The following is a 27,520-nucleotide window of genomic DNA, read 5'->3' as shown; positions in this document are numbered from 1 at the left end:
TTGAATCGCTGTGGTTTTGCCTAGCAAAGTACACACTGATTAATGTAAATGCTTCTCGGTAAACTTGTCCTCAATGGATACTCCTTACATTCTCTAACAGTCAAAACATCTCCCCAAAGACTCTCACACTTTCTGCATTACAATCCAGCCCTAACATTTTTTGGTACTTAGAAGCACCACATTCCTTAAATATGCAGAAAACGTTAGGTTTTGCTTCATCTCTGTTTGGCAACACACATTTCAAATAATATTATGCTGCTTTGAAGTATAATGCCCTTCTGAAACAGCTGTGTGCCAAACCAGCAAAGCTATGCTAGAACATAACACTCATCTTTCAGAAATTCTGGTCTTCTGGAGGGTAGAATGGGATAGGAAGCAGTTTCTGTGTACAAGCTGCAGACAGTTTCTACGTCTTTAAAAGCTTATTTGCAAAGTCAAGAAGAAAAGGGAATGGTTTGAAGATCTAAGTCCTTCAAGTAAATATAGTGATGTACAAAACTGTTGCAAAGCACGTGAAAAATGAAGATAGCAAAAGGGTGAGATTTGGCTTGGCCCTGTCCTTGTTTCAGGGACTAAGCAAAGCAATATGGACAAGGCCAATCTGTAAGGCAGCAAATTAACACCCATTTTCACACATCACAGGTCCTATTTCCTTTCCTAACCAGAGAGGCTTTGCAGAATGAAGGTCATGGCTCCACCTTTCCTCTTTCCAACATCTTCATGAAATTAAAAAATGCAAGTGAAATGCCATTCAGTGGTGAAGCCAAAAGAGCACCTTCTTTTAACAGGGAAGATGACCACTCCACTATGCTGGAGCAGAAAAACTGAGATCTGCGAGCAGAGGCAGAAACAGCCTTTTGTATTACAGGGATGCTCAAAGCACTATAATAATGAATAAGAATTTTCAGTCAGAAATAAGTTGCCTTTCCCCTGATAATTCCCACACAGAAACCTTAAATATTCAATTTATTCCATTTATTGATGGGTACGAGCATGTTTATGCATTCACACAATGCTGAAATCAAATGTTTGCTACTCCACTGGAAGCATATTGAGGATTCACTAAACGTGGGCAGCAGGCAACACAAAGTCATTCAGATGGGAACTGAGGTTGTTCTTTCTTCTCTCCTTCCTGAAATAAAGATGAAGTTTCTATTTCATCTCATGGAAGCAGAAAATAATTCTATAGCTTAAATCTATAGCTTAAAGAAAAGTAGTCTTTTTAATAGCCATGGTTGACCAACAAAGCCTTAATGACAACATATGCCATCATAATTAGGCCCTTTTAGCAGCAATCAGGGCCATCCTTGACTGGGTTGGACTGATCAAATTATCTAATATAATAAATCAGTTTTATTACCCGAGATACAGCCATTGAATTGGTGTCAGGCTTACGGAAAAATAATTCAGACATCATTTCTGAGGATGTTTACTTGGTTGGTTGTTGTGGTTCATTATTTAATTATGAGAAACAAATTACTTAATTGAGCATCCATAAACCGACGGTTCCCAGCAATTATTTAACAAAGGGGATGGAAGAAAATAATACTGTGATGCAAAATCTAAGGGCTACATACTAAATTGCAAAGCAAAGATCTACATATTCAATTTTCAACAGAGAAGGTTAAGCTGTATTTTAAAACTATCCATTAAATAAATAAGCAATGAAGGCACAGAAATATTAGTACTCGTTATAGCTTCTGAACATTTATGTAATCAAGTATCACAAATTACATGAAGAAATACAGTTATTTCTGGGCCAGTTAAGTCCTACTGGAAGAAAAAAGAACAAGTGTGACACAAGAAAGAAATTTCTGCAGACTAATTAGTAAAGTCAACTGTAAAACCTACATGTACACAAAAATATTTCATGCAGAGAAAGCTTTCTCTGGTCACTAAGAGCTCCCATCAGACCTCTATGCCAGAAGTTTGCAAGACTTCTATCCTACACTACTCTCTCCTTACACTTTTCCCACAGAAAATCAGCACTCAACTGAGCAACATCTTCAGCCAAAGCAAGACAGGACATGCTTCAAAACAGCAGGAAACAAATCTCAGGAGCAGTGAATAAGTGCTACCCAGGAAAAACTGAGCACTTCAGCTGATAACAAAAACTAAATCACTGAAGCCCCATCTGTTGGGAAATGCCTCAAAAATTTCACAACAAATTGGAACTGACATTAAAATCAATTCATGGCAATGAAGAACTCCATTGGTGAATAGATGTATTTGATTTCTATTTCCTGAATTGGCATATTACTTTCAAGGGAATCTCTGAGTGAGCTTGCTAGTCTCCATATACTGACTTTAAACGAGTCAAGCTCCAGCTTTAGTCATTTACTGTAACTCAGAGCTCTTCTAAATGGACATTAGGCCATTTTTACCAATAAAGCTCAATTCTGGAATTATTTTAGTTTTTGCAATGCTTTGATTTCAGAGGGATAGAGGGAAAAACTGCTGAAAGTGTATAGCTCCATTGACTCAAAAAGCCCTAGTTTTGAACTTCTATTATGAGAATTTAAGTATAAAAATATGTTCCAAATAGAAAGCATACACTAAACTAAATATAGATACAAACCCATCTATGCCACAGCAAAACAGAACATCCACATCTTTAATTCATCTGAATACAATATAGTTACATGCAGTGAATACCTCAGCAACCAACACTGAAATAGAGACTAATTACTACCTGTGTGAGGTAATTGAAGGTACCTGTCAATATCTTAGAGAAGAGGGAGCTGAGGCAGATTAGCTATTAAATCAGTCAGTTAATTGCAAAAACCTGTTTCCCCTCCCTCATTACTGAGAACACACACATAGATGCTAGCTCCCAGTTTAGTCCTCCTGCCTGCCGAGCTCTGCCAGACCTGTCCTGCCCCTCCCCAGCTCAGCCCCTCTGCAGGACCATTCCTCATTGTCTCTGTCTCTTAGGCTTTTATTCTCCAGATACTGATCTGTTCTGTCCAGATTTTTCATTTTTGTCTCTATCTGCAGTCTGCCTTGCTATTTGTGCTAGGTTCCAGCAACTAAACCTGGGCCTTACTCTCTTTCAGAGTGTTTTCTGTATGAATGGAAGATGAGGAAGCTGAGGGAAGAGAATATCTGAAGTTAATCTAGCATGGACAAATAGAACTGCTTAGCTCCAATATTCAGCAGAAAACAGCAAAGGTGGAAAAGGCCTCCCAAACAAAGTTGATTCATCTACAAAAAGCAGTAATTAAAAAGGAAAATGAAAATTGTTCATGCAGTAAAATAAAGGATTACTCAGAGATGTTTCAGCTCTCCTATTTGTCTTAGTCAGACAATCTGACATAGACTGAGCTCATTCTGTTCAGACAATGAAAGTTCCCAGTGTACTCAAGTTATGCTTCAGAGCTGTAGTATATTAAGCCATAGAACTACAGAATCTTAGGATCATTTATGGTGGAAAAGACCTTAAAGGTCATCAAGTCCAACCATAAACCTAACACTGTCAAGTCCTCCACTAAATCATGTTCTTAAGCACCATATCTACACATCTTCAAATACCTCCAGAGACGGTGACTCAGCTTCCCTGGGCAGCCTGTTCCAATACTTGACAAACCTTTCAGTGAAGAAATGTTTCCTAATATCCAATCTAAACCTCCCCTGGTGCATCTTCAGGCCATTTCCCTTTGTCCCATCACTCGTTACATGGGAGAAGAGACCAACACCCACCTCGCTATAACCGGCTTTCAGCTTCCAGTTCACAAGTTTGTTTCTTCCCAGATAAGCATTTATTGTCTTAGATTCCATTAGGTGTTCCAATGTCTTTTTTTCTTTTGGTTAGCCATTTTCAGCTTGCTCCAACACTTTAAAGACTGTTTACAGCACCAGGCATCTTTACACACCAGAAATTCTACAGCATGTGTCCTATCATTTGGTTGTAGGGCAATGGTGCACATATGGAGTTCATGACTCTTTAATCCTAAATTGTCTGCTTTCCAGTACCAGATAATATCAGGTATTTTCTAAAAATACCTGAAAAAGCAAGAAAAGGTATTTTGCTTCCACACTCAAAACTTGTCCATAACCTAGTAAAAATGAGGACAGACCAGCAAAACTGTCCACCTGTTCAATAAAGGATTAAAAGGGCACTTCAGGATGCAGAGCTCACTTCAGATATCATAAGCTGTACTTCTAATTTCTAGACAGTAAAGCTATCAAAATAAGGGTTTGGCATGTATCAGTTCAAACTCATTTATAAAGCTGATAAACCACTTCTTGCCCTACCCAACTCCTTCAGCAACTAAAGTGTGCATGAACCAGGTTGCATGAACTCAGATGTACTGCCAAAGGCATCCTCAAAGGAAAAGAAAATCACACATATCCTTATTTCTGGCAAAAGGTAATACAAGAGAACTAACAAAAACTTTTGCTTCAGCAAACTTTTTTCCTGGTGCATAGACAAAAGAAATTGGAATGGGCATTGCAATTTCTGAGAAACGTTTGTGAACAAGAACCATCATTTTTATTTGCTTTTTCCTACCAGTCAAAAACCATAATCTAACTTCCCAGGTGTCTGAAGCACTGCTAATATACATTTCATGGTTGGAAAAACATAAAAATGCCTACATAAACAGGAAAAAATACATGAACTGAAAAATGCTGCTGTCATCAGTAGAGCTAAGTCTCACCCAAAAGATAGATACAAGGTTTCTAAAAATTTTAATCTTTCAAACATTAAAGAAATGCAACTTCACAAGTTTGACCATGCAAAATATTTGAAGAAACTTTCAACAAATACAAAAAAAATCTTGATGATTTGAAATTAGTATGAAGGGTTATTTTTTTCTTTTTTTTTCCAAGTGTCACAGTGAAAAAAAGTTAAAAGACTTTTTTTAATATTTGGGTCCTTTCTGGTGCTGTAGTCAGATGAATACTGATTATTTACAAGCAAAGGATCAAAAATCAAACCAATAAGTGCTTAAATTAAACATGCTCCACCCTTTTTCTATGTAAAATTATTGAAAACAAATAGGAATACATATAATTTCAAAATTTATTCCTGATGTTGAGTTTCAAAGCTTAAAAAGCCCCAAACTCACAATACTGTAGAAAATAAAAGCATGCTATAATATTATTAGGAAGATTTATTTGGTAACTGAAATGCAATGGGTAATTTTCTTGTTGTACACACATGATTTATATGCACAGAGAATCTGTCTCCTGTGATTACTGGAATGTGGTCCCACAAGATGCCAGAGACACTGGGCTTTGCTCCATGGGTTTCTTGCCTGGAGATGAACTGAGTTCAATCCACACCACAAACCATGCAGAGCAACGCTGTGCAAACGTGGATATCTGAACACAAGACCTGGGAACTTGTTCTTGGCTATGAATACAGACAGAATGAGGAACTTCAACAATCTTACCTGTAAACCGAACTAATGAACTAATTCTCCCAGAAGGAAAATTCTGGGCTCTAAAGATAGTCAAATTAAGCCACTGGTACAGAAACAGAGGAAAATTATGGACCTACAAAGGGGCTTGGGTGAAGTGGGGCATGTACTGTTTGTTTTTTGGTGGGTTTGGGGTTTTTTTTGCCTTAAGATACATCTTCTGCTGGCCTTAATTGCTCAGAAGAGTGGACATTTTAAAAGATCTTGATTTATTAACATTGGCAGGATTTTCTGCATTGGCAGCTGCTGTACCTCCTTCAATGTTACCTCCTAGAATTTCCTTCTTTGCAATGTCACCACTGAATGCTGAAGGAAAAATCTTAGAAGTGGACAGGTGTGGCGATCAGCTTCAGTGAGCAACCAGGGAGAGACTGCTCATGGAAGAATGAGGTTTATCTGAAATACAAGACTCAGAATGTGGCTTCTCTGCAGGGACAGGAATGGCATCCTGTGACAAGGCATGCACAGGAGAACTACAGATGGCTAAGCTGGGTAAAACTTTTGCAAAAATGACAGTACAACCCATTTGGTTTAAAAATGGAGTATGGTTCCCAAGATATAGGTATAAATTTAAAAGAAAGAAAACCAGAAATACAAAAGGCATATGAGTGTGTCCAGGTAGAGGTTTTATGTTGAGAAAGAAACCTCCTGATATGTTAAAACATACATGCAGGAAAAATCATTTCAATATTTCATTTATTTCCTGAAGTTATCTGAGTTTCCAGAAGTGGTAAATATTTATATTGAATTATATTCTGCTTATATTCTGCTTGGTCATTGTCAAAGCTAACACATTTTTTAAAAGTGTCTATTTTTCAAAGGTGCTTTACCTTACCTTCTATGCTAGAGAAACTGACACATCACAAAACACTGTCACAAAGGACAAGAAGGAACCTCCTTGAACAGGTCTTGGGCACATTTTCTGTGGCTGAGAAAAATCTAACCAATCCAATCCAGTTTTGCACTGTGTGAGCAGAGCAAGAGCTTTGGAGAGGGAGTCTAAAGACAGCACACTAAGGAGATCTGGAAAGGCACAGCAATAAAAGCTGCCTGGCTCAAATTACCACTCTGAATATGCCCAGCATAGGAAGTAAAACATGAAGTTTTACTAGGGCAGCAAAACCTGGTGTACTGATTCTTGTTGTTACTGTACAACAACTCACTGCTGAGCTTATCTATGTCAGTCAGATCATCCATGATCTTATGCTACATCCCAGCAATGTTATTCCACTCAGTGGAATTGCAGTGTTTTCCAGAACAAAGCTAAGAGGTGTTACCTTAACTCATGCATTCACTCACCATCTAATGTGGGGAGGCGAATCTATTTTAACTTCTGTAGGCTGACATGATGTGTCAATGTCACCAGTACAGCATGACAGCACTCTGAGAGCCAGCAAATGATGCTCTTCTCAGTGAGGGGTTAAACTACTACTTCAAAAGCAAAGTATCTGAGAATAAGGGCCAACCTGACACCCAGGCTGCACTAGAATTTAAAACATCTCTTAAGAATAACATTAATTCCTGCAGACAGCCTTCTACAGACACAAGGCACCTTAAAAGCCATTTAGCATGGTCATCACCAGTACACTGCTATGTAACAAAGCAGACAACTTTGATTCAGCTTAATGAATGCAATAAACCACATTTTTCAGCAGGTGTGAATTACATGCAGAATCAACTTATGCTTTTTCCTTTTAGCTCTAAAACCAGGGAATGCAGAAATTCCAAAAGCCTGATCTTGATGAAGTCAAACTGTAGACTGAAAATTCAGTTTAAGAGCCAGATTAAAAAAAAAAAAAAAAGACAAAAAATTGTTATTGATGTGTATTATATGTAAAGACAAAGTAATGTAAAGGTGGACGCTGGGAGGAAAATTGGCCTCTTTGTTACTCTGCAGAATGTGAATTTCTATTAGGAAACTGGAAATAAATTATCTCAAAATATCTCTCAGATAAATCACAACTTACTCTTTTCACATTGCTTCATAGAAACCAAAATAACTGTGAAAATGCTCAAAGCAACTGTTAAAGATTTCCAATACCTTTAAAATGGGCTGTAGGGAGTTGTGATCGAGACACTGAAGTATCAGGGACAAACATGAAACAGGTTATACTGCATAGTCTTTGTAACAAACTGAGTTTCCACACAGCTTCAGTGGTAACCTCCCTCACTGACTCTGCACTCCTGCTCTTTCATGCTGCCTTCACAACTTAAGGCTTCTTAACATTTCATCTGAGTTGATTCAACTTTGATTAGATGGGATTCAAATCTCTTTTACTGAAAAACATGTAAAAGTGGAATGAACCCACTGATGCAATATCAAATCTGTCTCTTGGTTCATTTTTCTTCCTGAACATAAGATAAATATTTTGTGAAAGATCATAAATTGTCAAGATGAACATCTGAAAGAAGCCAGAGTCAAACTTTCATTGCAATTTCTCTGCTAATAAATTATTTACAAGAACAGAATGTCAAACAGTACACAAAAAGACACTAGATAACTTATCATCTGTGCTTTAGTTGGGTTGACAAGCAGTTTCAAAAGGACTACTTACAGTATAACCAGGAAATATGGAGAATATGATTAGAGCACAAGAAAGGAACTGTTAATTGTGAGTTAGGGATACTATTAGCTTAGTGTACAAAGGCACCACATGACTGTGACTGATTTATACCCAAACACTCTCCCTTAAGGCACTATTGGTGCATACCAATGGATGCAGGATCAAGGTCTCACCTTGGTGTGGAAGGAAGCCAGGCAGGCAGCAGTGAAGCTGGGACCAGCAATGTGCCCTGACAGTTCCCAGCTGTGCTCAAGCTGGCTGCATGCAGAGGGTGGAGCAGCCAGCAGAGCCATTGAGGGCACAAACAACCCTGGTACCTGCAGTGTCTCCAACACAGCTCCCACCAGACGGCTTCCCTCTCATTCCTGGTGTGGCCAGGGAGGGAGCAGGGCAGTGGCAGCACATGCAGCTCCCCTGGTGTAGCAGCTCCTGCCGCCTCCAAACTCAGAGTAACACAGCCACCACCACCACCTCCTCCACCTACCATCCCCTTCCTAAAATACTGCCCTTCTAGCATCAGCTTTACATCCCACTTCCCTTATCACATTCAACACTTGCTCTGACCCTTTGTGACTACCTAAGTCAACACCATCAAATCAGTAAAAAAAGTAAAGGAAATTAAGGAAACTGAATCAATAGGATTGAAGCCCTCCTTGGTGACATATTGCAAGATTTTTTTTATTTTATTGTAAAATAAAAAATAAATCCGTTTTTAAGGCTCACAAGCACCTAACATGCAGAGATTTACTGTTTATCAAAGCAGAAGATCTGTAGGAAAAGACCATCTGGTCACTAGCCATGGCAAGCAAAATTTCTTTCACAGTGCTGTCCAAAGTGTACTAAGGCCCATCACTTCAAGTTTCACTTTTCATTTAGCAAATGAAGTCCATCTCTGTGATTAAAAAAAAAAAATAAATAAAAAAATAAAAAGAACTTATTAAGACTGCAGTAAATAAAAGAAGAACTTCTTGGATGGCAGCATTCTCTCAGTCTGCCAGAAAAAACTCTCGCCAGCTTCCAGAAGTCCACCAGATAGTAACAACAAAGGAGAAGAAACGGGAACTCTGATCAAGGGAGTCTCTCAAGAGTGGAAGCCTATCCATCACACATGAGCTTCTACTATTCATTGTCTCTCTTCAGTTTGTTATTTTTACCTATTTTCACAGTGCTCACCACACATAATTTTTTACTGTGTGAATAGTTCCATATGCTCTATCTCTTATTCATAAAGCTACCACTGGAAATTATATCAGAGCGAATTATACACTCCTTGTAGCAATGCTCTTGGCTTTAGACCCAACGAGCCCAGTTTATCTTTTTTCATTGAGTTCCAAATTTAATAGACATACCTCACTATTTTCACTTGTGATATAAACTTGTCTGACTTGTTCCCCAGCTTTAGAGTTGTGATCTGCCAACCTTTGGTAAAGGAAAGTTGCTTTAGCATAACAGTTCTCTGCCTGGTTGATACCACCAGATTAGGTTGGTTTTTTTGTCTAGTTGAATGTAAGGCACCCTCAATATATTGAATATAAAGCCTATGTCCACTAGAAGAGGATGAAAAATTTGAGAAAGATAAACAATGTTATCAGCAAACCAGGTTACTCATGTGAAGACATAAGAGATGTAAATCCAGATGTTTTAGTACTGAACATGAGTTTTAAAAAACTCTTCTTGCTAAAAAATTTATTTTTTTAATTACATATATGTGTTTACAAGATTTTCTGCATACTGATCCTGCTGTTTGTTCAGAACTAGCCTTTCAGATTAGCAGTCTTAGAATGTATGAAAAGAGTGCATGTGACCACTTTCCTCCTCATTCTGCTACAGATTTGCATTCAAGTCTTACACAGCACTGAAACAGCCAAGGTGAATTATGAATTTGTCAGATTTCTCTTTTGCTCCTTACCACAACCTCTAAGATACATTAAGGTATTTTCCTTCTTTTAGGATATGAAAAGCCTCAGAAGCACACACTATACTGACATAGATGGTTTTGTACTTCCAAAAATGCCTGTGAACAAATGTTTTTCAGTACTCCCAAGTCCAATTCAGCATAAGCTCACAGTTTCCTGGGGATCCATAGCACCAATATTCTGCCAGGAGCAAAATTTTACTAGAATCTATCACCATGAAATTTTAGTCTTTTTATAGAAAATACATTCAGCTAGACAAAAACATTTCACACCTTTCATTTGAACAGAAACCAACAGACGCATTAAGCCAGTTTACAAATTGTACCAATTTTGCCAGCAACGAGATGTTGTTCCCTGAGTTCTATGGGCAATTTGTCTAACATGGTTTAAAAATGCAGGTCTGAATCCTACATCCAGTTTTCAAGAACACTGCATGGATATGGGAGGATTTGAGTAACTTTAGGTACTCCTGCTCCCCAAAAATGCAGAGGGAATAAATATACTTTATTATCAAGTTTCTTGGAGGGTTAGGTATCACATAAAAAATAAAAAAAAGGAAAAGAAAAATAAAATCAAATCCAAAAAATAAATACTCATTAGTGAAAAAATTTCAATTCCAATCATTAAGTAAAATGTTTCAAAGTACAATCCCATGTTACTGCTACAGGAATGAGAGAATACCAAATGACTCTTCCTTTTGCAAGAGAGAGAAATGTTTACTGTTCTTTCAAAGACTGGAAATCTGGCATGGGAAAGAGACATATGTCATAGGAAAATAAAAAGTTAAAGTGGTAATAAATATTTAAACACAAATAGGGTTTCTGGAAATTATCCCTGTGCATTTGAATCAGTTTGTAGTGCTCCCCTGTGACTTTGGACATTTTGTTGGGCAGCTCTTGGTTCATAGCTTCTAAACTCTAATTTGCTTTAATGTTTGTGACTGAATAATGATGAACTGCAGAGCCTGAAACGATGCAGCAGAAGCCTTTCATCTATCCATCCACCCAGTTTCTTTGCAAAATGCCTTCTGCCACTGATCACTATTTCTCTTAGCCCATTTGTTGAACACTAAAGTAAATTTCACAGTCCCCCAGCCATAATTTAAAAAGTACTCAGACAAATTAATGGAAGCCTATGTCTCACATCCCAATCTATGTTAATGAACTGCCTTTCCCAGTTGTATCATAATAACAATTTGGCCAAAATAAGCTCTAACTAGGAGTCACAATACGTTTTCTATAAACACACAATTTTATTCTGAAATGCAACACAGCAGGCCAAAGATCCAGAGAGTAACAAAAAACCTAAGGACATGTTGGCATAGAGGTGATTGTTTTTTAATTTGGTTGCCCAGGAAAATAAAGTTTCTGCTATCATGCTGCACATATGTACCCACACAAGGGTAAAGGGTGGGCAACAGTTGTTTGTCTGAAGCTTTTACATGCCTGCAGTCTTTTCCCCATACTCATTTGCAGCAAAATGTGTCATACAAGGAGATGTACGGACAATGAAAGTTCCTAAACGCTTTGTGCAAACACTAAGCTGGATAGCACAGTCTCCATTATTAATCCAACTGTCAATTAACACATCCACCAGGGATGTGAGCTTTTATTCTTGATAGACAACCAACCACCTCAAAGTAAAGCAGAGACAAATCTTTCCTAACAGGCATCTGTTGAATACTAGGATACCAAAACATAAATTCTAAGTGGTTAATGTCTCATATCAGCAATTAATACACTTGCTTGCTGATACATCTTACAGAATGAGTAGCTGTCGAGGTGCTGTGGGACAGACAGAATCAGCATGGGCAGTTCTCCTCTCTCTGCTTTAAAGGGATAACCTGGACTGTTACTACCAGGCTATTTACACCATGAAGCCTACACACACAGGCCTGACACAGCAGAGGCCTTGCCAGAATATGAGTATTTAGTAAGACAGCGAAGTCTTCCTAAAGCAAAAGTTAGTAACTGGTTTGATAGTATTTTCTAGCTGGCTTCATACTAGGTTATCTTTCTACTTTCATTCAAATTATTCTGTATTTCAGTTTTATTTTAACTATTGTGATAACATGAAAGTTGTAATGTCATAACAAATTCATATACAGATTTGCCCATTTGTCCACAGAGCAATTTTGAAATTAAATACTGATGTAGGAAAAGATTTTTTTTAAAGTCAGAATTTGAGAAGCAGTATGGGTTACTTTCCCATCTGTTCATCTGTGGTTTTTTTTTTAAATACAAACAAAAATGCAATTTATTTTGGGAATTTACAACTCTCTAAATAATATCCACTATTTCCTTTTACAGTGCTGTAGTAGAAAAATAAAACATTTATTTAGCAGTTGTGGATCTATTCAGAGACAGAATGGTTGCAGAGAGATCCATTCAAGTGTTTATTCCACTACATGAATTCTAAGACTTCCAAGTGTTCTTCCTTGCAATGTATTAGGTAAGACAGAGGCTGCTAAATGAGCAAATATGACTTCATGATAAATTTAATTGATGTCAAGAATAGATTTAGGCAAATCCATTTAAAAGTTTCCTACAACAAATCAAATTATTTTCCAGGTTTGTGTAATGTTCTTCCAAAAACTAATACATCAAAGAAAGTAGTGACCAAGTATACAGTAATTTACTATGAGATCATAAAAAACATTCTGAGAAACCAAAAGTGCATGTAAATCAATATTTAACACACTATTATGCATCCACTGTCTCTAACTACTGAAAATAAACCTTTATGTAACCATTCATTAATGAAGTCTCAAAGTACTAACCATGTGTGCAAAAAGTGTGAAGTTAAGCTAAGTGAGATAAATGAACCAAAAGAAATTTATGCAATGTGCCCAAGTCTATGTGATGATCACAGAGTAAATCCAATTCAGAGTTCCACTTCACTGTGGAGACTGTGCTCTATTCCCTACACTTGGCATTGCCAAACTGAAGAAAATAGCTTTAAATTAAAACTTACTGTTTTGAAATTTTCTTAAACTTCAGTAACAAATATATTATACAGAGAAAATCTTGAGGTAAAATTCTACAATATAGATGAGACAATTTAAAAATAATTTAACAGACCAGTTTGCAACCAGTTCTTCACAAGCCCACAAACCACAACCACTCACCTCTCTTTAGTTAAAACAGATTCACCATTCCTGTTTTCCAACAGTACAGTTGGTTGCTACATTATTTGTGGACTGCAACCTCTGAGGAAGAGAGTATGGAATATAACAAAAGACCAAGCTCTGTTTTCCAAGGAGGAGGCAGGTCAGCTGTGTAGTCATTCAGCACTGCTGACTCCTTGGAATGCTCATTGCTCAATCCAACATTTCATGGGCATGATGGCGACTCAGAGAGGAGCCAGTGAACAGAATACGTCTTCTTTTTGCGTCTCTCCACACTTCACATCTTCACAGTCTGGATTCAAGAGCAAGACATCTCTTCACTAATTCACTGAATTTTTTTAATTCACTGTACATTCAGACTAACATGTGTAATTTTTCCTGATTAAGCAGTTCATTATTAAATCCTTTCCCTTTATTTTTAAACTAAACTCTTGACACTTTGGATTTGCTATTGCTGAAGAAATGGAAACAGATCTAAGTCCAAGGAAGCTAACACTGCCACAACTGCCACCAAATGCTGAAGATTCCTCCATAAAGAAAACAGGGTTGTCTTATCAAACTGAAAATAAATTTCCAGGTAATCTCCCCTTGTCTGTTATGTGTATAAAAATATTCACATCAAGTATCTGCTATTTCACCAAAGAAATGTATATTAAATAGTTTAAAATTAAGTTGTCAAGCATAGTTATTGAAACAAGAAGCACTATTTTCATGCCCTGAGCCAGGATATATTAATACACAGCAGTATACAAACAGTAGATACTATTATTGGATTAACAGGACAAAAACCTGAATGAAGGAATTTCTATTATTAAAAGAAATAGGCATTAAGATCTCACTGAATTGTATAAAGCTATTCCTACAAAACTATTGAAAATTATCCACTGAAAACTTCTCATTTAGGCTTGAAATCAGTTCCAGATGGAAACCCTCTGCAAGCATCCTAGCAGAAGTTAAGATGACAACCAAATGTTATAAAGGCAGATTTTCAAGTATAGTTTTTACTTTCATAAGGCACAGAAAAACATGTATTGTGGAAATTTCAGGCAAGCCAGACAGTGATGGGCCTGTGGTAAGAACAAAAACCTCAGCAAGCTGCTAGATACAGCACCTAATGCTTGGCTTTACTAAACAAAACCTTTGAAAACAAAAAAGAGGTTTGGTTTGATGTGAGGGAGGAAGAACTAGCAGAGGCATGTAAAGAGAATATTGAGCAGGCCAGGAAGATGATCCTCACTTGTATTTCTGAATAGATTTGAGAAGGGTATGCAGACTGAGAAAGATTATCTGAAAGAGGGTCAATCCCTGTACAAGCACAGGCCACTCTCTACTTTACATAGTTGTAATAGAAGCCACAAAAACATCCAGCCATGTAATGTGGCTGCTCTCATGATAAAAGATAGCTTTATTACCAATTGCCAAATTCCAGGGCTACCAAGGCTGAAAAGCACATAGTATATCATATTTGGCACATATATAATATTTATCTGCTACAGACATTTATCTACTCTGAACACATGTATGCACACAAATATGTGTAAAACATACACTGTCCAAGCTGGAAGCCAGTAAAGGATACAACACAAATATTGTGGGGGGGAATCATAAGTGTGAAGCTCTAACTAGAGACCATTCTCAGAAGTATCAGAATGAGCTGTTTTCAAATTGCCAATTTTGTCTTTCCTTCAGGGAAAAACTGGCTGAAAAGCAAAAATCATGCCTTATGGCCATATAAAAGAAGTATATTCTCTGTGTGTACGTATCACTAACAGGAAAAAAGAAATAAATGTTATTCCTGAAGTTTTATAGATGTATTGATAGTCTTCTCTATCATGTCACTTCTATCATGATGCCACCTTTATCTCAAAGAGGTACCATATATGCTCACTGCTGTACATACAAACAACAAAGAAAATTCCCCATGAACCACTTTTTCCCTGAACAAGGTACTTTTATATCACTGTAGCACACCACTACAGGATTATTACGCTGAAGATCTCACAGGCCTCCCCAAAGTAAGTTTCTCTCTCTCTTATGAATCTCATAATTAACTGTGATTAATCCCACGTTTTCCTGCAGGATACCACCCAAGGAGATGGCCAGGAAAAACCTAAGGCACAGCCTTCCTGGTGCCAGCATATTGCAAACACAGGAGCAACTGACATGATGGGCTACAACATGCAACACGGGAGATGGGAAGAGACATCAGTAATGGCTGTGAAGGCAAACAGAGCCCAAGGTTTTTAGGGCAGAACATCCACCCCAAATATGGGGTTTACCACAAGCAACCACCTGCAGCATGTTCACTGACCTGTTGTGGATGCTGAGAACTGTGGATGCAGAGAAGAAAGTCAGATAAACTTTCTCAGACATTCCTCTGGGGAGTTTTGAGAAAGCTCAGAGGTAGAATTAAAACAATCCTGTAGCTGCTGTTTTGAACTTGTTTCTTGTTTACAGAAGGGGTGCTGCTCCTAATTAGGTAGTGGTGTGAGGGTGTTGATTAAGAACCAATCAGCTTCACCTTTATCAAAACTGTCTGTAAAAATGATGTGTGGTTTCTGATAAACTCGGCATTTTGCCTCCAAGACTTTGGAGTTTATGTGGCTTTATTCACCCAGCCTCAATACAACAGCCACAACCTGTAGCAGAAATATTGTGTCCAAGCTTTTAACAGGAGCACTTCAGCAAGGCTTTACACAAAAGAGACCATCATACAAGTAATTTCACACTTCAAAAGCTGCCAGGAGTATTTCAGTAAATCAAAGACTTCCCAGACTGATGAAAACTGAGCATCCAGTGGAAGAACATCCTACCCATGGCTGAGGAAGGAGCTGATTCAGTCACACATCATGCCTCTCCTGCTCTTGCAAAACACCTGCACTCTTCTTCCAAGCAGCTGCAGGCAGGCTGCTATGGAAATCAGCAATACAACTGCCATGAGCATAACCCCAAAACAATTTCTCTAAACAGAGAACAACATGCAGTGTCTGCTTTCCAGCAGTTACAGATTCTGAGCAGCAGTACCTCCAGAAGCCTTCAGACTGTGAGCAGCAGTATCCTTTAGACATATGCTGCATGTAACACACCAAGTTATTTTCGTAAATTACTGCTTCATGGATTTTTACTTCCCATTATTTTGAAGTTTTAAACATCCTTCTGAAGATTAGATTTGCAGACTCTAAAGGAACCCTCACCCTAAACTGAAGGCCGCCTAGATATGTGCTATTGGTACATAAAGTTATTCCTAATCAAGAGCACTTAGTATGCTGAGTAAGTTTGCATAGTCTGAAACCAAAATGTCAAACACTGTCCCTTATCTTCACCTCAAATGGTCCCCAGTACTGTAAAAACAACTGCCTTGTATTACAGGTAATAATTTTTATGTCTAGCATTACACTGTAGTACTGACAGGAATGTTTTCAGGTTATCATGATTTCTAAATCCAAGAAAAGTATTTCAGATGTATGGTGGTAAGAAAATCTTTCAAATAAAAGTTGCTATTTATGTAATTCAACGTTCTTTTTAAGCTAAAAAAAAGCTTTGATAAACAGATGAGTTTTGACCACAGGTTTCAAACACATAGTGGGACAGTTTGTATACTCATAAATATAGGTTACTTCTGTGAGGTGTATTTTTTAAAGATGAAGGACTAGCTTTTCCCGCAGTAGCATCTCCAGCTACTTATATGCCATAAACCTGCAGAAAGTGACATTTAGCCATAATTGCAGAACTTCAAAGTACTTCACGTTTTTTGCAAGCTTTTGTGCAGAGGTTTTTCCAGCACTTTAAATGCCTCCAGAGAGAGATATTATACGTAGGAAGATCTAAGATACTTCTTGCCATCCAGAAAAGACAATTCTGCTGCCATAAAAGGAAGAATGTAAGTTAAGCTGGTGTATTGCTTTGTAACTCAAGTAATATTGACACTTGATCCATGAAAGCAGCCTCCTTCTCATGTACTTTCTGAAGAAGAATTAGTACTTAAAAGGCACAGAATCTTATTTTTATATTTTTAGAACTGCACCTAGAAGTGCTTCCAGATGTTTTTTCTAGATCCACTTGCTGGAAAGTAAGGTGCCCAGACAACTTTCCTAGAAAAGAAATTAGAATTGTGAAATGAGGTTCATAATTCCACGTAGTCTCCATAAACTTCTGAATAGTGTAGATTCTATTTTTAAAACAGGTGGGTGTAGGAAGCCAAATTTGTGACAGAATTCATCTTAAGACATGTATGTTTACATGTCGCAGGGCAAAACGAATGAGAAATTCTGATGACACCACTTTTGTGCCTCTCCTAACATGAGGCAACACAAGAACCTCAATGATTACTTTGTTGCTTCTTGTGCACTTTGAGGCCAACCTCAGACAGCCCAAAGAAACAGAGCTTCTCGACTAAATCCACAGATGTACCTGAAGAAGGAAATAGTCCATCTAAGGATGCAAGTGAATTCTTGTACATAAATTCCTGCTTTAAATATGGGGAATTCATGGAACTTTTGGAGTTCCAAATACAAACAAATACAGCCTTACTCAAACATTTCTCACATGGAAAGGGAGTATTTTCTAGCAGAACTCTTCACAAGCAGCAGGTCTCTATTTCAAGGATGCAATTCTGAAGATTACTGAACAATTGCTGTCTTGGAAAGCACCTCTTTCCCCTCAAAAACACAGACAGAAGCTCTTTCATCAAATATCTTGCTTCTGTCCTTCTTGCAGTTCTCTCTGTGCTTTGTCTAGAAATGCAACTATTCACCTTTTCCTCTTTTCAAGGGTCATACAGATCCTCTTTCTATCACAGCATAAAGAATGAAAAAGCAAACCCACAATATTTTACTGCCTTCTTTCATGCAGTCTGGCTAGACCTTTATGACCCCAGCTACTTGTGATCTCAGGCTCACAGTTCTGCAGCCATCAAAAACCTGTAGAGAAGGCACACAGGTGTATACACATAGTGGTCAGTACTATCATGCAGTACCTAGCAGGGGAAATGTTATGTCTTTTCATACTCTTTAGACTAAAAGGAAGATGATGGATAATGTTCTTTTAATTTTCCAGAAGGGAAATGATGCCCAAATATTTTACCTTTCATTTCCCAAAATGTTGGTGGTTTTTTTCCCCAAAAAATGCCTTTGCTGCAGTTAGACAAATACAGCTAATAGGTAATAGTAAAGAGTTAACAGTAAAACAAAAATTCAAGTCTCATTTCAAAAAGAAAAAGTCATGGGTTTAAACATGACATAGAGTTTAAAAAGAATTATGTATCCAACTCAATAAAGAGCTGTACATAGACACACAGAAGCACAGCACAAAAAAGTACAGAATCTTAGACCTGAGAAAACAATCAACTGGATATAAGGTGTATCATTTGAGGGAATAATGCTTGAGATTAACCTTAGGATTTTCATTTCAGAAAGAAGTATTGAAGACACATCATGAAGAGGTTAAAAAAAGGCAGTAATATGTGCATGAAAGGGCACGTTGTGCAGGAGCATAGTGACAAATAGCAATATCAAATCACTGTTAGCAACTGGATTTCTCCATTAATCAAAGCATGCAATGAGTACTCTGATCCACCTACCAAAAATCAGAAGGTTTAGGGTTTTTCTAAATTAAGAAAACTTAGCAAACATAAATAGCATTGAAAACATGAAGAATAATACAATATATAATCACTGATCATTAAGATCACCTCTCCCTTTGGAGGTTAGGTAAGTTATTTAATGTAGTGAAAAGGAAACCTGATGAATGAAACAGATTATTAACCTGAAATCTAAGTAGTTTTAATTAAGACATCCCAAGGAACCAGCTCAGACAACATCACTACTGCATAAGGCAGTAAGTTGTGAAAAGAAGCATATGATGAACTATTACTAATAATGCTTAAGAATTAACTAGCTGGTAGACTAATGACACAGTGTAGAAAGAAATTGTCTCCTTGTGTACTAAATTATCCAGGAAGGTCCTTTCTTATCTCAAGGAGCTTATATAAAATGAGAGGTGATCATCATCAGATGCTGTCATGATTTTGAAGCACTTTGCTTGGAAACGCCTCTAGCACAGTTGCAGTGTGCTTCCTCCAATGAAACTCCTTCACAAATGTCCCTGTATTCAATAGAGAAATTGCTCCAGCTGAGAAAGCATCAGAGTGGCTAATTTTGCATTTAGGTTAATGGAGTTGCTTAGTTTAGGGACAGGAGCTGAACCCCTGGAAGGGCCCTATCTTGCCCCATTCATAATGTCTCAACCATGCCAGCTCCTCAGCACTGTAAACCCAATTTGCTCCTGCATCCATTTCTCCAGCTGACTTTGAAAACTACTACTATGTTTGACCTTTTTATTTTTTACATTTTACCTTTGCATTTTGTGTCCATAAAGAAGTAAACCACATAACTGACAGAATGAGATCTAAGACACTCCAGACATTAAAACCTGTAGAGACACAGATCTGATGCTTTTATTCAAAACCTATCTTCAGGGAGGAACTCTACACATGCATCACTGCCTGTTTTGTTACTTGAATAAAAACTGCATTGCACTGACCAAACTCTTCACATAAATGTTTGCCATTTGATAACCAATTAGACAGTTGTGAGAAGAACTGTTTGTGAATTCTGCTGCATTCAGGGACGTACAGCTGCGATACCAACTGCTAATGGATACAGGCAGACAGCTGTGAGTGAAGAAACCTAGAGCTGCAAGACAACTGTAGAGCTGATGATTTTCCCCTCCTTTTTCACTTGAAAAAAATCTGATTAGCATAGATTACTTCCCAAGGCCTGTTTAAAATATCTATAAAATTATAGGAGATAGAGCAAAGCTCTTTCAAGCATAATTCTAATGACTTTACTTCTTTAGGGGTCAAAAGCAAGTCAAAGAAAATCAATGCCCATTTGTGTTGTTGAAGCTGAAGCATACAGTTCATTATTCAGAACTGTTAAAAGAGTCAATCAAAAGACTTTGGCATACAGAGAAACTAGAAAAAGCTATCTCACATAATTATGAATGAATATATATTTAGAAAATGCAAAACAGCAAAGTATTTTAGAAACAATTCTGTAATTAAGAATCAGTGCTTTATATTAAGACAAATATTAACAGCTACATTAAGTATGAATATCAAAATTTTTAAATAGTTTTAAATATTCCCAAATTCTTAGTATTATACCTGTTGAAATCAATGGCATTTTTACACTAAATTAAAAAAAAACAGCAAAATAGTCTTTACACCAAGAGAATCAGAGGACATGATTAGTATCACTCATGATAGTCTGTTATTTGTACAAGATGATGAAATTTCCTTTAGTTTTTGACAGAAGACAGAAGAAATACGAATGTCATAAACAGCATTGCCATTCTCACTTCTTTATGGTTAGCTGTTTATAAAATAAATTTAATACAAAAAGTGGAGGGGAAAATGCATGTAGGTTTTTTTTCTCAAATAACTATAATTCACACTTAAATCCTGAACAATTTGACCAAAAAGCAATATAAAATTTACTTAAAATGCCACTTCTAACATCTTCAACATGAAACCAAGTACACTGTTCACTATTTGAAAAAACACATTGAGAATGAACAAAAAATAAAATAAAGCCAAACTTCAGAATAAGCTGGTGAATAAATTGTTCCTCCTCTGGTGTTATCTTAAAAGCTCCAAGCAATGAACACTTCAGAAGTGCTTGATGTTTGTCACTTTAAAAGCACACCTTTGAATGAAAATCTCAATCAACCAAGGAATGAACACCCAAATCTAAGAACAAGGAACAAACTTCACAGAAAAAATTAAAAATTCATCCTTGTTCCAGATGATAACCACCTGCAGAATTGAGCAATCAATCAATTGCACCCACAGCATCCCTTGAAGCCATGAGTTCTTTCACAGACTCAGTATCCATGCCAGTATTAAAGCAGTAAAGTACCAGTGCCTTCACTGAACCACATCTTACACAGGAATTCCAGTGCCTATATACATTACATATATTTATATATGTCAGTCAAAACTATTGCTACTCTAACGTAAGTATCACAGTGAAGAACTTTTATGGTTTTGCCCAGTACTACCCAAAATAAACCAGAGAATGAACCATAAAATTAATCTCATCCCGAACACTCTTCTTGATTAGTTTTCCTCTACTCATTACTTTAATAAATTGAAGAGAGCAAATCCCCAGGAAACAACCCAGCTCTTGGCTGCTGCAGCACCAGCTCCATCACACAACAGTGTTCCACCTCTTTTGGCCAATCCAAGCTAATTACTAAAGAGAAGGCTTAGAGTCCCAAACAACAGTGACAGCCACAACTGAAAAAAGCTTTGTTTCTGTATCACATAGCTCCCCTTCTTCACAAGGGGTAGGCACATCACCTACTAAATCAATCTCTCAAGATGAATAATAATTTCCTCCTTGGATAATTAAATACATGAGTGAATTTCCCTAGATGTGTCTCCACTGCATTCCCTGGTGATGATTACAGCTATATCTTTGAGACATGACCTGTTTTGAGTTCTGCGTTTTTGGTTTTTTAATGTATGCTTTCTCCCTTTCCTCTGATATGCAACAGAAATGCAGAAAATCTAGGTTGGCCACAACAACAGAAAGGCTTTCTGGCTCTTCCAGTTATGGCAGACAAAATTGAGCAAATACAGAAGTTTGTCAGTGTAATAATGCTGAGCCAGTGTCACAGCATGCTGCTAGAGGTACACGTTGATGTAGCAGACTCATGTTGGGATTCAACCCAACCACATTCAGGCCTTTCTCTGGAAACCTGAACTGAAAGCACACCCATGAGAAGGGCTAAGAAACATGACAAATTAAATCCTTTTGATGTTTCTTATCATTCACAACACTTGAGCTTTTTAACAGTGAATGCAAGCAGACCTGGTGATGACTATCAGAAAGAAACAATGACAGCTCAGGCACAAGGACCAGTGCTAAGTTACAAGAATGAAGAAATGGTAGTTGAGCACTTCAGAGGGAAGAACTGAGAGCAGACTACAGCTCTTGTTTGTTTGTCTTAATATTCAATCTAAGATGAATAAATAGAAATTACACACACAACTGGGTTGGGCTCACTAGAAAAATCACATTTAATTGATGGTGGTTTTAATTTTGCTTACAGCTCTTTCTGTCAGTTCACGAAAGCTATGCCCAAAAAATATGACTGAGAAAACATGAAAAAATTAGGAAAGAAAAACAACTTCTGAGCTTGCCCTGAAATTTCTGAATCAAGGTCAACATTCTTCTCTAGTAAAGAGATTTACATAGAATTAAAACAAAAATGCATACTATAAAGTTGAATATAACGTACTTTAGAAACGTCTGATTCAAAAGATACAAGCCAAGTGGAATACAGATCATTAAACAGGATTGTAGAATAGCCTTACAATGAAGAGTGTGATAGCCACTCCTGAATTTTTAAAATTGAGAACTACACACATTGTAAAATAAAGTATTACTATGCAGGAAGGTTTTCTGACCAAATAAAAGAAAAATAAATGTGTGAAGGTAAAGGAGGTTGATTAATATCTTAAAATGTCTTTAAAAACCTCAAGTCTTTAAAAACCTCAAGTCTTACCTTCCCCTTTCTTTTTGAGTTTCTAACGGAAAAAGCAACATATACTTTTTTTCTCAGACCTTGTTAAAACTCTGTTCTTTAGCCGCGTAAAAGAGGGGAAATCTGACTGTAAGTGAAAGTCTAGAGCACCATGTCCTTTAATTCAGTGATGGGGGCCTTCATTAGATTATCTCATAGCTATGGGACAGGACATGGCAAAAGCCAAATGATAAATCATTAAATTATGTTTTCTTCTTCTCCAGGCAAAGAGTGAGTAGAGCATTAGATTAGTTTGAGAGACTAAAAAGGAAGAAGTCTGCAACATGCATCACAAGTGACAAAGCTAATACAATTTTAAACCCCGTTTATTCATATAATCAGGCATAAGCACTTACTTATGCTAACTGTGGAAACCTCGAATGTAATACATAGCCCAAATGAATTCCAGACTAGTGCATGCTTCAGTGTTTCATGTTCTCCCTTGCACATGCCTAGTGAAAGCCTGCCACTCTGCAACAGAGGAAGGAATTACTACAACAGAACCACAGGCAGACTTTGCCAGAAACTATACTTTTTTTTATATGAGGCAGAATAAGCTGAGTGTTTTAAGTAATGGATAGGTTTGCATCCCACTGTCTAGCAACAGTTATTCTAATTGTGTTTCACAGCTTCATCAGAGAGACAGAAATATGAACATTCTCCATAAGCTGCACTGAAACAAATGACACTCCCTCCAGGCAGATCACCTTCCACCATTAAGGGAAAGGATTAGTTTATCTTTCAGCTTTTAACTTGAGTTAGCTGCACGTTCACCGTACTGACATCCCAACACTTTTTAATCTTATCATGTCAATCTTGCATCTACGTAAAAATGTGTATTTCAGTGCACAAAAAGATCTCTTGCTGCTGACAACTGAAGGTGCATTAACCTGGGAAGCCTTGAGATTTCCACACACACCCACACAGTCCTTTCAGTACAGATCTCACTGATTAGAGAACGAAATATCCAAAACTCAACAGACATTTCACACACAGTGGCATTTCTGCAGAAACATACGTTTCCAACACCTCAACTTTTACTTTCATCACTATTAGCAAGTTATTTTCCCAAGTTATTTCCTACACACATACCATGCCCAGTGCCCCTGCTGAAACTGCCACATTCCCTGAAACTGAATGAGCTCCTAGTGAAACATCAGAGCTTAGCTGTAAATATGGGTAAATACTTTTATTCTGTGGCACTTTCATGTTAGAATACAACATGCATCAAGGTCACTGTAACAGATTGCAGTTTTCAGGCTCATAGAGAAGATACTGAGGAAATCAGTAACAGCAAACTTAATTACACATTGTCTAAAGTTCTGCCTTCTCCCAGACCTGCCCAGCATTCGCATCTCTATTCCCTGCATTTCAGAGTCAGGTCTTTTCACAGGTACGGGAAGGCAGGCAGGCAGCTTAGCTTAAACGCTGTCACCGCTTAAAGGTGAACAGAACTCGTTCTTTGCAGCGTGAGCTCTCCCAGTTTTTAGCTACAGATTACAGCCCCATGGGCCTCTTCCTTTGAAGTGGAGTTCCTCTGAGAGAAGAATTAGTCCCCTGCCTGCAACCTGTCCTCCATACACTGAAATAAATTACAGTCAACTTTTCCCTTCACTGCCATGACAAGTGTAGCAATAAATATCCACAGGCTAAAAGCAAACAAACAAGGCTGGACGAACCATAACCTCACAGCAAGAGCATCTCAAGGAAGAACACCAGGCAGGGCTTAAGAAAGTTAAAGGCATAAAAATCAAAACTCCGGGTTCACTATCGGAATCCATAAGTGCATATGAAAGGCTAACATGCTTCTTGCCTCTCTCCCACAAGAAGCACTGATGGAAAGCAATTAAGGGACTCCTACAATTTAGTTACAGCTCAGCAAAGAGGAGAAGGCATTTTACATTATGAAATGCCTGGAAAAAAGGCATCATCTCTTACAGTTGCAGAAGTGGGAAGCATTGGGACACGGAGCTGCCTTTCCGGCTATGCACCGGAGCACCGCACCAGCGGTGCGCCCGCGGCGGACTCCGGCAGAGTTGGAGCGGGGCTCCCCTGCAATCCTGGCCACCAATCCCCCGCACCTCAACCTCCGAGAACTGCTGCTGGCGCTGCCGAACATCCTGCCTCCGAACCGGCAGCAAGCGACCAGCAGCTGCAAAAAAAAAAAGTCACTCGAGAACGAAGGGAACGCAGCGAGAAGGAAGCAAGAGCTTACTTGCCTATACAGCACCGCCGGACGACCTCCTCGCAGCTGCGAAACGCTGTGCCGCTCGTCCTCCTCCCACCGCTCCGTGCTAGTTCCAAAATAATTCCTCCGGGCGCCGGCACATCCCCGGGCTCAGCCGAGGAGCGCAGGGAGCCCGGCCGCCTCGCCCCCCCGCCCGGTGCCCATGGTGTCAGCCACAGCCCCGGCAACTCTAGCTCCTTCCCGCCGGCGCTACCTCGGGGCGGGCTGCCGGCTAACACGGCATCGCACCCCGGCCGCCGCCGCCGGCTCGAACTCCGCCGCCGCGCTCAGGGGGAGCGTGGGGCTCCCCGCGCCCTTCCCGGAGACGGAGCGGGGGCGCCGGGCGGGGGCGTGCGGGGAGCAGCGCCGCCCCTCCGCGGCGGCGAGCGGCCAGGCGCGGCGAGGCGCGGCGAGGCGAGGGGAGGCGAGGGGAGGCGAGGCGGCGCGGCGCCGCCACCGCGGCCGCAGCCAGGCGCGGCGATGCCGGCCCCGCCCGGGACCCCCGCCCGCCCGCCCCCCCGCCGCTCCCGGGGCGCTCCGTAACGCCGCCCCGCTGCCGGCGCCACCAGATCCGGTGACGCGCAGCCCTCCCCCGGGCCGGCCCCCGTGCCGGAGAGGGGCGAGCGGGCGGCGAGCCGGGAGCCGCTTGCCACGGGCAGCGGGAGGGTGAGCTGTGACCACCGGGTGAGCGCGACCTCCGGCGCCCAGGGACAGCGCGGTCCCGGGCGCGGTGCCGGAGCTGCCGAGCCGCCCGGGGGAGGCGGTGTTTCCCCGCGCCGCGGAGAGCCCGCTCGCCCGGAGCCCGCGGAGCTCTCACCGGAGCTCTCTCCTAGAGAGCTGCGGCTGCCCGCTCACCCCGTGCCCGGCAGGAAAGTTGTCCGCCCCCCCCCCGCCTCACTCTGCCTCCGCTTTTGCTCGGCTGCTCGGGATGCCCTTTCTGCCAGCTGTGTGACTGGGTTTCGGCTGGCCGCTCGCCAGAGGGAACGTACATCGACCCCCCAATGTAGGGAAGAAATTTGGTGCCGGTTCTATCACTTTGCCTGGCTGGCTTGGCGCGGCAGCGGTGCTGCCTTCTACCCGCCCCGGCTCCAGCCTCTAACCCAGAGCACGGCTCTGCGGCGACCACCGCCACCGGCACACAGCCAGCGCCGCTCCTCCGGGCTGCCTCGGACAAGGAGGGGGACCCAGAGGGAGCACAAGGAGTGAGGGACAAGCTGCCCAGTGCCTCTCGAAAGCCCTGCGTGCTCCTTCCCCTCCTGCTCCGCGCATTCGTGCTTCCAGCAGCGCCCTGCCGGAGATCCCCCGCAGGCACGGCCCTCCCCGTCGGACAGCGCTGCAATGACACGCTCTAACGCAGCTATCAGTCACTCACACAGGCACACCCAGACGTATAATGCATAGATATTTATGTACTCGTATGAACACACCCCCGTACGCACAGGCGGCCGCCGCGGGGAAGCCGCATCTCCCCGCCGACGGGTTCGCCAGAAGGCAGGAGGAGAATTAACGCAGCAGAAAAAAGCAGCAGGAGAGAGAGCCCGAGGGGAGCCGCCACCGGAGCCGCCTCTCGGCACCGGGCTCGCCGCCCGCCGGCGCTGCGGAGCTGCGGGCAGGGAATCCCAATGCGCCTCCTCGGTGCGGGGAGAGCCCGGCGGTGCCGGGGCTTCTGCTGAACTGAGAGTGCCTGGGGCAGCAGTGGTCTCACCTGCATGCTCTGGGACCCCCTCCTGCTCTTGGGAATGTTTCTCTGCAGTTAGGCTGAGGATGTCAGGGAGGGTGGTCGCTATTAAAAGTTCGCTAAAAAGGAGATTGAGCTTCGCTTTTCTGTAGCTCCTCCGACAGCCCTTTTCCCTTCAACTTCTTTAGGCTTCTTGTAATGAAAAATGGTTTTCACGGGCATCTTACAGTTAAGGGCTTTTCTTCAACCAAGCTGGCACAAACAAAAATGTTTCTTTTCCTTATGCACTCTTTTTACAAAAATATTACTTTCAATAATGTACAGTGAGCTATTGAGGGAGGAAAGGATTTAAACAGACAGCTTCATGCAAGTTAAATGCAAAACTAAGAGAGTTGCTCTGAAGAATGAAGCTAACTGTTGGGTTGATAAATGCATTAGAAAATGCAGTGATAAGTTTCATTCCTAATTGAACAGATCTGTACTTCAGTTCTCATCTTGAGGTACAGATCTTTATCTGTCCTTGTTTCTTAGTATTGAATTGCTGTCAACAGTTCTTGATAGCTAGAAACTAACCATGCTATTTGTCATGTTGTGGTTCTATTGAAAGATTGAATTGTTTGAACTTATAGTTCTTCTGACAATACTGAAAAAATAAATTATTAAAATGATACATATATGAGGGCTGGGATGATTGAAATACATGTCTGAGAATTGGAATAAGTGAAATGTAATAAACCAAAAATTAATCAAAGAAGTGAAGTGGAACTGTAACCCTCTTTTCTCATGCCCTGCTGACAAAGTCAACACCCAAGAGAGACATTTTTAAACAAAGTGGAAACAAATAATATTTTATGATCTTTTAGTTACTTTGTCTAGAGTCAGTCCCACATTAAAATTCCAACAGGGCCAACTTCCTTAGTTTTCACTATCAGTCACCTATAGATTAATCAGTACATATCCTGTTCCCCCATCTGTAGGAAGATCTGTCATCTTT

General features: G+C 40.0%; 1 protein-coding gene across 6 annotated transcripts in view; it reads right to left on the bottom strand.

Annotated features, from left to right (window-relative positions):
• The window catches only part of SNTG1 (syntrophin gamma 1), a 318,965-nt gene extending 293,985 nt beyond the window's left edge, over positions 1-24,980 (bottom strand). For 5 of the 6 annotated variants that reach the window (XR_012582420.1, XM_074550855.1, XM_074550863.1 and 2 more), the window contains exon 1: positions 24,841-24,980. The gene's annotated coding sequence lies outside the window, so the exon portion shown is untranslated. Of the gene's footprint in view, positions 1-24,836 lie in introns of all 6 variants that reach the window. The other variant, XM_026791247.2, reaches the window with a different exon arrangement.
• Positions 24,981-27,520: the final 2,540 nt, after the last annotated feature.

The sequence above is a fragment of the Zonotrichia albicollis genome, chromosome 1, assembly GCF_047830755.1.
Source record: "Zonotrichia albicollis isolate bZonAlb1 chromosome 1, bZonAlb1.hap1, whole genome shotgun sequence".
Taxonomy (NCBI): domain Eukaryota; kingdom Metazoa; phylum Chordata; class Aves; order Passeriformes; family Passerellidae; genus Zonotrichia; species Zonotrichia albicollis.
The sequence above is the reverse complement of the archived record's forward strand: the minus strand, read 5'-3'. Positions and strand labels throughout refer to the sequence as shown.